This window comes from Macaca nemestrina, chromosome 6 (genome assembly GCF_043159975.1).
Source record: "Macaca nemestrina isolate mMacNem1 chromosome 6, mMacNem.hap1, whole genome shotgun sequence".
NCBI lineage: Eukaryota > Metazoa > Chordata > Mammalia > Primates > Cercopithecidae > Macaca > Macaca nemestrina.
Window position 1 is genome coordinate 80,326,267 of NC_092130.1, and position 8,603 is coordinate 80,334,869.

The 8,603-nt window shown below is 36.3% G+C and overlaps 1 long non-coding RNA gene across 1 annotated transcript; it reads left to right on the forward strand.

Moving 5' to 3' along the window:
• Nucleotides 1-634: 634 nt before the first annotated feature.
• Nucleotides 635-8,027, forward strand: LOC139363588 (uncharacterized). Its single transcript, XR_011624253.1, has 3 exons — nt 635-705; nt 2,583-2,695; nt 7,909-8,027. It is a non-coding gene; the product is annotated as an uncharacterized lncRNA (long non-coding RNA).
• The last annotated feature ends 576 nt before the right edge of the window (nt 8,028-8,603 follow it).

Sequence of the window (8,603 nt, forward strand, 5' to 3'; positions counted from 1 at the left end):
AAGACTTTTAGTCTCCAATTTCTGTTCTTCCATTCTCTCTTGAATATTGCCCAAACAAAATTTTTCCCTGCTATTTTACTGCAACTGCTGTTGGCGATGTGCCCAATAACCTCCATTTGCTACATGCTTGATAAATTCTCAAAATTTGAAGCAGAATTTGATAGCATTGATTGCTGTTTTATCCCTGATATACTTTCTTTACTTGATTTCTAGGACACTATACTCTCTGGTTTTTCTTTTCTGTCACTGGTTGTCTTCATAGTTCTACCACTAATTCTTTATCCCTTTCGAGTAGACATAGAAAACCCAAAGTATCAGTCTGCATAATTACCTTGGTGATTTCACTTCAGCATGTGGCATAGATATCATCTGTATGGTGATAACTTTTGGAATTATATATTCAGCCTAAATACTCCCCATGAGCTTCTATATCCAGCTGCCTGATCAGCATTTCCACATAAGCATAGAGCAGTATCTCAAACTTCAAAGGTCTGAATCAAAGTCCTGAGCTGTCCCTTAACCAAACCTATTTCACTTAAAATCTTTCCCACTTCAATAAGTGGCATCTCTGTATGTTCAAGTTCTTAGTTTAAAACGTTTGCGTCATTCTAGATTCTTCTACATGGAATCCAGTCAAATCTTTCAGCAAATCCTGTTGACTCCACATTCTGAAAACTCCTCTCCATCCTCGTTGATCTCATTATGGTGAAGTATTCTTACTTGTATTATTGCACTAGCCTTCTTTTAAGCGTATGTGTACATATTATCTATGTAGATATATAGATATATCTTTAAAATACATATTTTTTAAAAATATATATATCTTTAAAAAATTTCACATTTTTTTTCTGTTTACTGACTTGTTAGAAGGCTTATGAAGACATAAATTATTTTTATGTTTTGTCTATTTTCACTGCTTTATTCCCAGCAACTAAAAGGATATGTGGTGCACCAAAAGTGTTCAATCTTTTCAGTGAAACAGTGAACCAATAAATTAGTTTTATTTTCCTGCAAGATTCATTACGTGAAAACATAAAACCTAAGAAAGAGTTTGAAAGTTTACTAATATGAGAAAAGATAGGGATGTTTTAGACTACTGTAAAAACTCACAAGTATGAAATGCTGGTTATTGAGTTGATAGATTGTTGATAATAATATGTCAAAAAAATTCAGTACTGAGATTTGAGAAATTTCTGAGTAGACTAAGGCATATCTTCCTTTTTAGTTCAGAAATAAAATGACAGTTAAAAATAATATACTAGCAACTATACAGGAAGATGGAATTAATGTTTAAATTTTTAAAAATGGAATAAGAACAAAATTCCATTTTAAACAATGAATAAAACATAATAAAAACGTTTTACACATCTGTAATATATGTAAAAAAGTTTCTATGACCTTACACAAAAGCCTTTAAAAATGGTTTTGCACAATAGCAACATTAATAAAAAAAAATGTGAGTGAAAAATGGAAATGAAAAAGAATTCAAGATGATCAACACACAATGAAAAGCTATTTAACCTCACTAGTAACCAGAGTAAGTTTATATGGCTCTCTGTATTATATTGAGAGTGATTGAAAAATATAGACAATGCTCAGTTTTAAGAGAGGAATTAGCCTGTGAAAAAGCCCTGACAAGATAAAGTTTAACATGTTCAAGGCATAGAAGACAGCTAGTGTTCGTGGAATACAATAAATGAAAGAGAAAACTTAAGCCATTATACACTTATGGAAAGAGGTGGGTTTATTTCTAACTGAAATGGGGATATTCTTAAAGTTGTATGCAGGCAAATGATAGAATTTGTTTACATTTTTGAAAGATGATTGTGGCTATTGTGTGAGAACCGCGAGAGCAACAGAAGTGTGGCAACTCATTAGGTGGTGTCAATATTATTCCATGTGAAAGACCATGACGTTCTGTACCATATGATACCTGTGAATATAGAAGAGAAGAATAGAGAAACCTAGAATAGTTTTCAGAACTGGCTACTCAGTTGATACAGAGAATGTGGGTGAAGAAAGAACAAGCCTATGCCAAGAAAATGTTTTATAAATGACAGAGCTGGGATTCCTGCTTGGCTCTGTCTAATTTAATGTCCCATGTATTTTCCCAATGGTAGATATATTGGGGAATGAAAGAAATTTAAACCAGTATTCTTCATTTAATCAGGACCCTACAAATGATTAGGGTGTCGTCATGGGCACAAACTTCTGTAAAAGGTGTAAAAGTTCACGCTATTTCTGCTCAGATTCCTCTTCCTTTCCGGTTCTCCTTATATTAGGTGTGACCAAGAAAATTTTAATTCCCTTGAGTTTAAATAAACTTTAGACAGGCTTCCTGACTAAGCTTCCAACTTCACTTTTCTTGTAGCAATGACTTAAAAAAATTGTTATTGTAATTTGTTTCCCAGCCCATTTGAGATGTAAATCTTTATTATTATTATTATTGTTATTATTATTATTATACTTTAAGTTCTAGGGTACATGTGCACAACGTGCAGGTTTGTTACATATGTATACATGTGCCATGAGATGTAAATCTTTTTTTTCTTTTTTTAAATTTATTATTATTATATTTTAAGTTCTAGGGTACATGTGCATAACGTGCAGGTTTGTTACATGTGTATACTTGTGCCATGTTGGTGTGCTGCACCCATCAACTCGTCAGCACCCATCAACTCGTCATTTACATCAGGTATAACTCCCAATGCAATCCCTCCCCCCTCCCCCTACCCCTCCCCCTTCCCCACTCCCCATGATAGGCCCCGGTGTGTGATGTTTCCCTTCCCGAGTCCAAGTGATCTCATTGTTCAGTTCCCACCTATGAGTGAGAACATGCGGCGTTTGGTTTTCTGTTCTTGTGATAGTTTGCTAAGAATGATGGTTTCCAGCTGCATCCATGTCCCTACAAAGAACACAAACTCATCCTTTTTTATGGCTGCATAGTATTCCATGGTGTATATGTGCCACATTTTCTTAATCCAGTCTGTCACTGATGGACATTTGGGTTGATTCCAAGTCTTTGCTATTGTGAATAGTGCCGCAATAAACATACATGTGCGTGTGTCTTTACAGCAGCATGATTTATAATCCTTTGGGTATATACCCAGTAATGGGATGGCTGGGTCATATGGTACATCTAGTTCTAGATCTTTGAGGAATCGCCATACTGTTTTCCATAATGGTTGAACTAGTTTACAATCCCACCAACAGTGTAAAAGTGTTCCTATTTCTCCACATCCTCTCCAGCACCTGTTGTTTCCTGACTTTTTAATGATTGCCATTCTAACTGGTGTGAGATGGTACCTCATTGTGGTTTTGATTTGCATTTCTCTGATGGCCAGTGATGATGAGCATTTTTTCATGTGTCTGTTGGCTGTATGAATGTCTTCTTTTCAGAAATGTCTGTTCATATCCTTTGCCCACTTTTTGATGGGGTTGTTTGTTTTTTTCTTGTAAATTTGTTTGAGTTCTTTGTAGGTTCTGGATATTAGCCCTTTGTCAGATGAGTAGATTGCAAAAATTTTCTCCCATTCTGTAGGTTGCCTATTCACTCTGATGGTAGTTTCTTTTGCTGTGCAGAAGCTCTTTAGCTTAATTAGATCCCATTTGTCAATTTTGGCTTTTGTTGCTGTAGCTTTTGGTGTTTTAGACATGAAGTCTTTGCCCATGCCTATGTCCTGAATGGTACTACCTAGGTTTTCCTCTAGGGTTTTTATGGTATTAGGTCTAACATTAAAGTCTCCAATCCATCTTGAATTAATTTTCGTATAAGGAGTAAGGAAAGGATCCAGTTTCAGCTTTCTACTTATGGCTAGCCAATTTTCCCAGCACCATTTATTAAATAGGGAATCCTTTCCCCATTTCTTGTTTCTCTCAGGTTTTTCAAAGATCAGATGGCTGTAGATATGTGGTATTATTTCTGAGGACTCTGTTCTGTTCCATTGGTCTATATCTCTGTTTTGGTACCAGTACCATGCTGTTTTGGTTACTGTAGCCTTGTAGTAGAGTTTGAAGTCAGGTAGTGTGATGCCTCCAGCTTTGTTCTTTTGACTTAGGATTGTCTTGGAGATGCAGGCTATTTTTTGGTTCCATATGAACTTTAAAGCAGTTCTTTCCAATTCTGTGAAGAAACTCATTGGTAGCTTGATGGGGATGGCATTGAATCTGTAAATAACCTTGGGCAGTATGGCCATTTTCACGATATTGATTCTTCCTATCCATGAGCATGGTATGTTCTTCCATTTATTTGTGTCCTCTTTTATTTCACTGAGCAGTGATTTGTAGTTCTCCTTGAAGAGGTCCTTTACATCCCTTGTCAGTTGGATTCCTAGGTATTTTATTCTCTTTGAAGCAATTGTGAATGGAAGTTCATTCATGATTTGGCTCTCTGTTTGTCTGTTACTGGTGTATAAGAATGCTTGTGATTTTTGCACATTAATTTTGTATCCTGAGACTTTGCAGAAGTTGCTTATCAGCATAAGGAGATTTTGGGCTGAGACAATGGGGTTTTCTAAATATACCATCATGTCATCTGCAAAGAGGGACAATTTGACTTCTTCTTTTCCTAACTGAATACCCTTGATTTCTTTCTCTTGCCTGATTGCCCTAGCCAGAACTTCCAACACTATGTTGAATAGGAGTGGTGAGAGAGGGCATCCCTGTCTTGTGCCAGTTTTCAAAGGGAATTTTTCCAGTTTTTGCCCATTCAGTATGATATTGGCTGTGGGTTTGTCATAAATAGCTCTTATTATTTTGAGGTATGTTCCATCAATACCGAATTTATTGAGTGTTTTTAGCATGAAGGGCTGTTGAATTTTGTCAAAAGCCTTTTCTGCATCTATTGAGATAATCATGTGGTTCTTGTCTTTGGTTCTGTTTATATGCTGGATTATGTTTATTGATTTGCGAATGTTGAACCAGCCTTGCATCCCAGGGATGAAGCCCACTTGATCATGGTGGATAAGCTTTTTGATGTGCTGCCGAATCCGGTTTGCCAGTATTTTATTGAGGATTTTTGCATCGTCATCACTAGGACTGCCTTACAAGAGACCCTGAAGGAAGCACTAAACATGGAAAGGAACAACCGGTACCAGCCATTGCAAAAACATGCCAAAATGTAAAGAACATTTAGGCTAGGAAGAAACTGCATCAACTAACGAGCAAAATAACCAGTTAATATCATAATGGTAGGATCAAGTTCACACATAACCATATTAACCTTAAATGTAAATGGACTAAATGCTCCAATTAAAAGACACAGACTGGCAAACTGGATAAAGAGTCAAGACCCATCAGTCTGCTGTATTCAGGAGACCCATCTCACATGCAGAGACATACATAGGCTCAAACTAAAGGGACAGAGGAAGATTTACCAAGCAAATGGAGAACAAAAAAAAGCAGGGGTTGCATTACTAGTCTCTGATAAAACAGACTTTAAACCATCAAAGATCAAAAGAGACAAAGAAGGCCATTACATAATGGTAAAGGGATCAATTCAACAGGAAGAGCTAACTATCCTAAATAATATGCACCCAATACAGGAGCACCCAGATTCATAAAGCAAGTCCTTAGAGACTTACAAAGAGACTTAGACTCCCATACAATAATAATGGGAGACTTCAACACTCCACTGTCAACATTAGACAGATCAACGAGACAGAAAGTTAACAAGGATATCCAGGAATTGAACTCATCTCTGCAGCAAGCAGACCTAATAGACATCTATAGAACTCTCCACCCCAAATCAACAGAATATACATTCTTCTCAGCACCACATCACACTTATTCCAAAATTGACCACATAATTGGAATTAAAGCACTCCTCAGCAAATGTACAAGAACAGAAATTATAACAAACTGTCTCTCAGACCACAGTGCAATCAAACTAGAACTCAGGACTAAGAAACTCAATCAAAACCGCTCAACTTCATGGAAACTGAACAACCTGCTCCTGAATGACTACTGGGTACATAACGAAATGAAGGCAGAAATAAAGATGTTCTTTGAAACCAATGAGAACAAAGATACAACATACCAGGATCTCTGGGACACATTTAAAGCAGTGTGTAGAGGGAAATTTATAGCACTAAATGCCCACCAGAGAAAGCAGGAAAGATCTAAAATTGACACTCTAACATCACAATTAAAAGAACTAGAGAAGCAAGAGCAAACACATTCAAAAGCTAGCAGAAGGCAAGAAATAACTAAGATCAGAGCAGAACTGAAGGAGATAGAGACACAAAAAAAACCCTCCAAAAAATCAATGAATGCAGGAGTTGGTTTTTTGAAAAGATCAACAAAATTGACAGATGGCTAGCAAGACTAATAAAGAAGAAAAGAGAGAAGAATCAAATAGACGCAATAAAAAATGATAAAGGGGATATCACCACCGACCCCACAGAAATACAAACTACCATCAGAGAATACTATAAATACCTCTACGCAAATAAACTGGAAAGTCTAGAAGAAATGGATAATTTGCTGGACACTTACACTCTTCCAAGACTAAACCAGGAAGAAATTGAATCCCTGAATAGACCAATAGCAGGCTCTGAAATTGAGGCAATAATTAATAGCCTACCAACCAAAAAAAGTCCAGGACCAGATTGATTCACAGCTGAATCTACCAGAGGTACAAGGAGGAGCTGGTACCATTCCTTCTGAAACTATTCCAATCAATAGAAAAAGAGGTAATCCTCCCTAACTCATTTTATGAGGCCAACATCATCCTGATACCAAAGCCTGGCAGAGACACAACAAAAAAAGAGAATTTTAGACCAATATCCCTGATGTAAATCTTTTTAAAAGACTGCCAGTTTTATAACTCAGGAATGATTTTTTTCTTAAGGGCCTGGGAGCTATTTGAAATGTCGTCATGAAGGAAGATAGACATGCCTATCTCTCATTCTCTGTGGCAGGGAAACTAACTTTTGTGGACACTTTGCTTCAGGTTGTGAAACTACTTTCTGTCCTGAAGAAATTAAAAAGTTTGCTTTTCTTTTAGGTCAGGACAATTAGCAAACACAGATGGCCTATGTTCTTTCCCACCTCAGCTCTTAAAAACTCTCCTGCCCTTTTGTTTCAAGGGAATTGAGTTCAGACTACGTTCTTGTATTTCACCCAATTGCAATATCCATGAATAAGTCTTCCTCGCCTGTTTAACTTTGCCTGGTTTTATTTAGTAGGGGGATTTGGGGTAGGCATAGGCGTTTTGGGAACCCAACTGACAGGAAACAAAGTCAACGCTAGAATTAGTTTCGATGTAGTGCACATGTGTGTCATACTTCTGTTACTTCTGCGTTCAGTAATTGCTAATAAGGTTTCACAGGCTAATAAGGTCAGCACTAATATTCAAGCCTCAATTTGTTTGAAATTAATGTTAATGATCTTAACAATATACAAAATTATCTATCTCATGTTTAGTGAGCCATCAACAGGCCGTTTATTTTAAAACCATTCTAGCTTGGCCAGGCACAGAGGCTCAGGGCTGTAATCCCAGAATTTTGGGAGGCAGATGGGAGGATCGCTTGAATCCCAGCAGCTGGGAGGATAACTTGAAGTTGGGAGTTCGAGACCAGCCTGGGTAACAAGATGCCCCCCCCGCCCCAATCTCTACAAACAAAGTAAATAAATAAATAAGTCAAGCACGGTGGCGTTGCCTGTAGTCCCAGCTACTCTAGAAGCTGATGCAGCAGGATGGATGGGTCCCAGAAACTCCAGAATTCCACTCCAGCATTCCAGCCTGGAGCAGAGACAGAGTGAGACTTTGTTTAAAATATCATTCTGATTGCCCACTTCTATCTCACCCATGCTTTATAACCTCACTCTTTTTCTCTGCTTAGCTATGCCTGAGCACCTATGTTTCTCCTTCATCTTATAATGAATTGTCCAATTATATTTTTACAGAGCCTTATTTTCTGGTCGAATGCCACAAAATGCTGACAACGATGATGAAACAAACAAAAACATTAACAAGGATTTAATCAACAAACGGTGGTCACTCCAAAAATTATTTAAGAGCACACACTGCAAAAGGAAGTACAAAGAAAATAAGTTTTGAAATCTTAAAGTTTATACTAAAAGAAACTAAAAGGAGATTTTGACAAATTTAGAAACAATCCTAGAATTTACATAGCATTTCCAATAACAAGTTTGAAGCTGAAAGAAATCTTTCTAAGCATTAATTAATAATAAATATATTCATCAACCATACTAGAAGAAAGACTGAATTACATTTTGTATTTTTGTAGAGACAATGCTATTTCATATGACATGGTAATCAGAAAAAAATACAAACAAAATGTAAGAAAATATAGAGGTAGAAGTGTTCCTATTTCTCCACATCCTCTCCAGCACATGTACCCTACAACTTAAAGTATAATAATAGTAATTAAAAAAAAAATAAAAATAAAAAAATAAATAAATAAATATATTAAAAAAAAAAAGAAAATATAGAGGTAGGTGAGAAAGTTACATGGTGAAAATATGATTTTAAAAATAGTTCTGGTGTTCAAAATTTGTAACTTTAAAAAATTGGCTATTTATTGTGATTTATATAGTAATGTTTGGACCTAATTTGACAATGTAATTTTGCCCCCTTT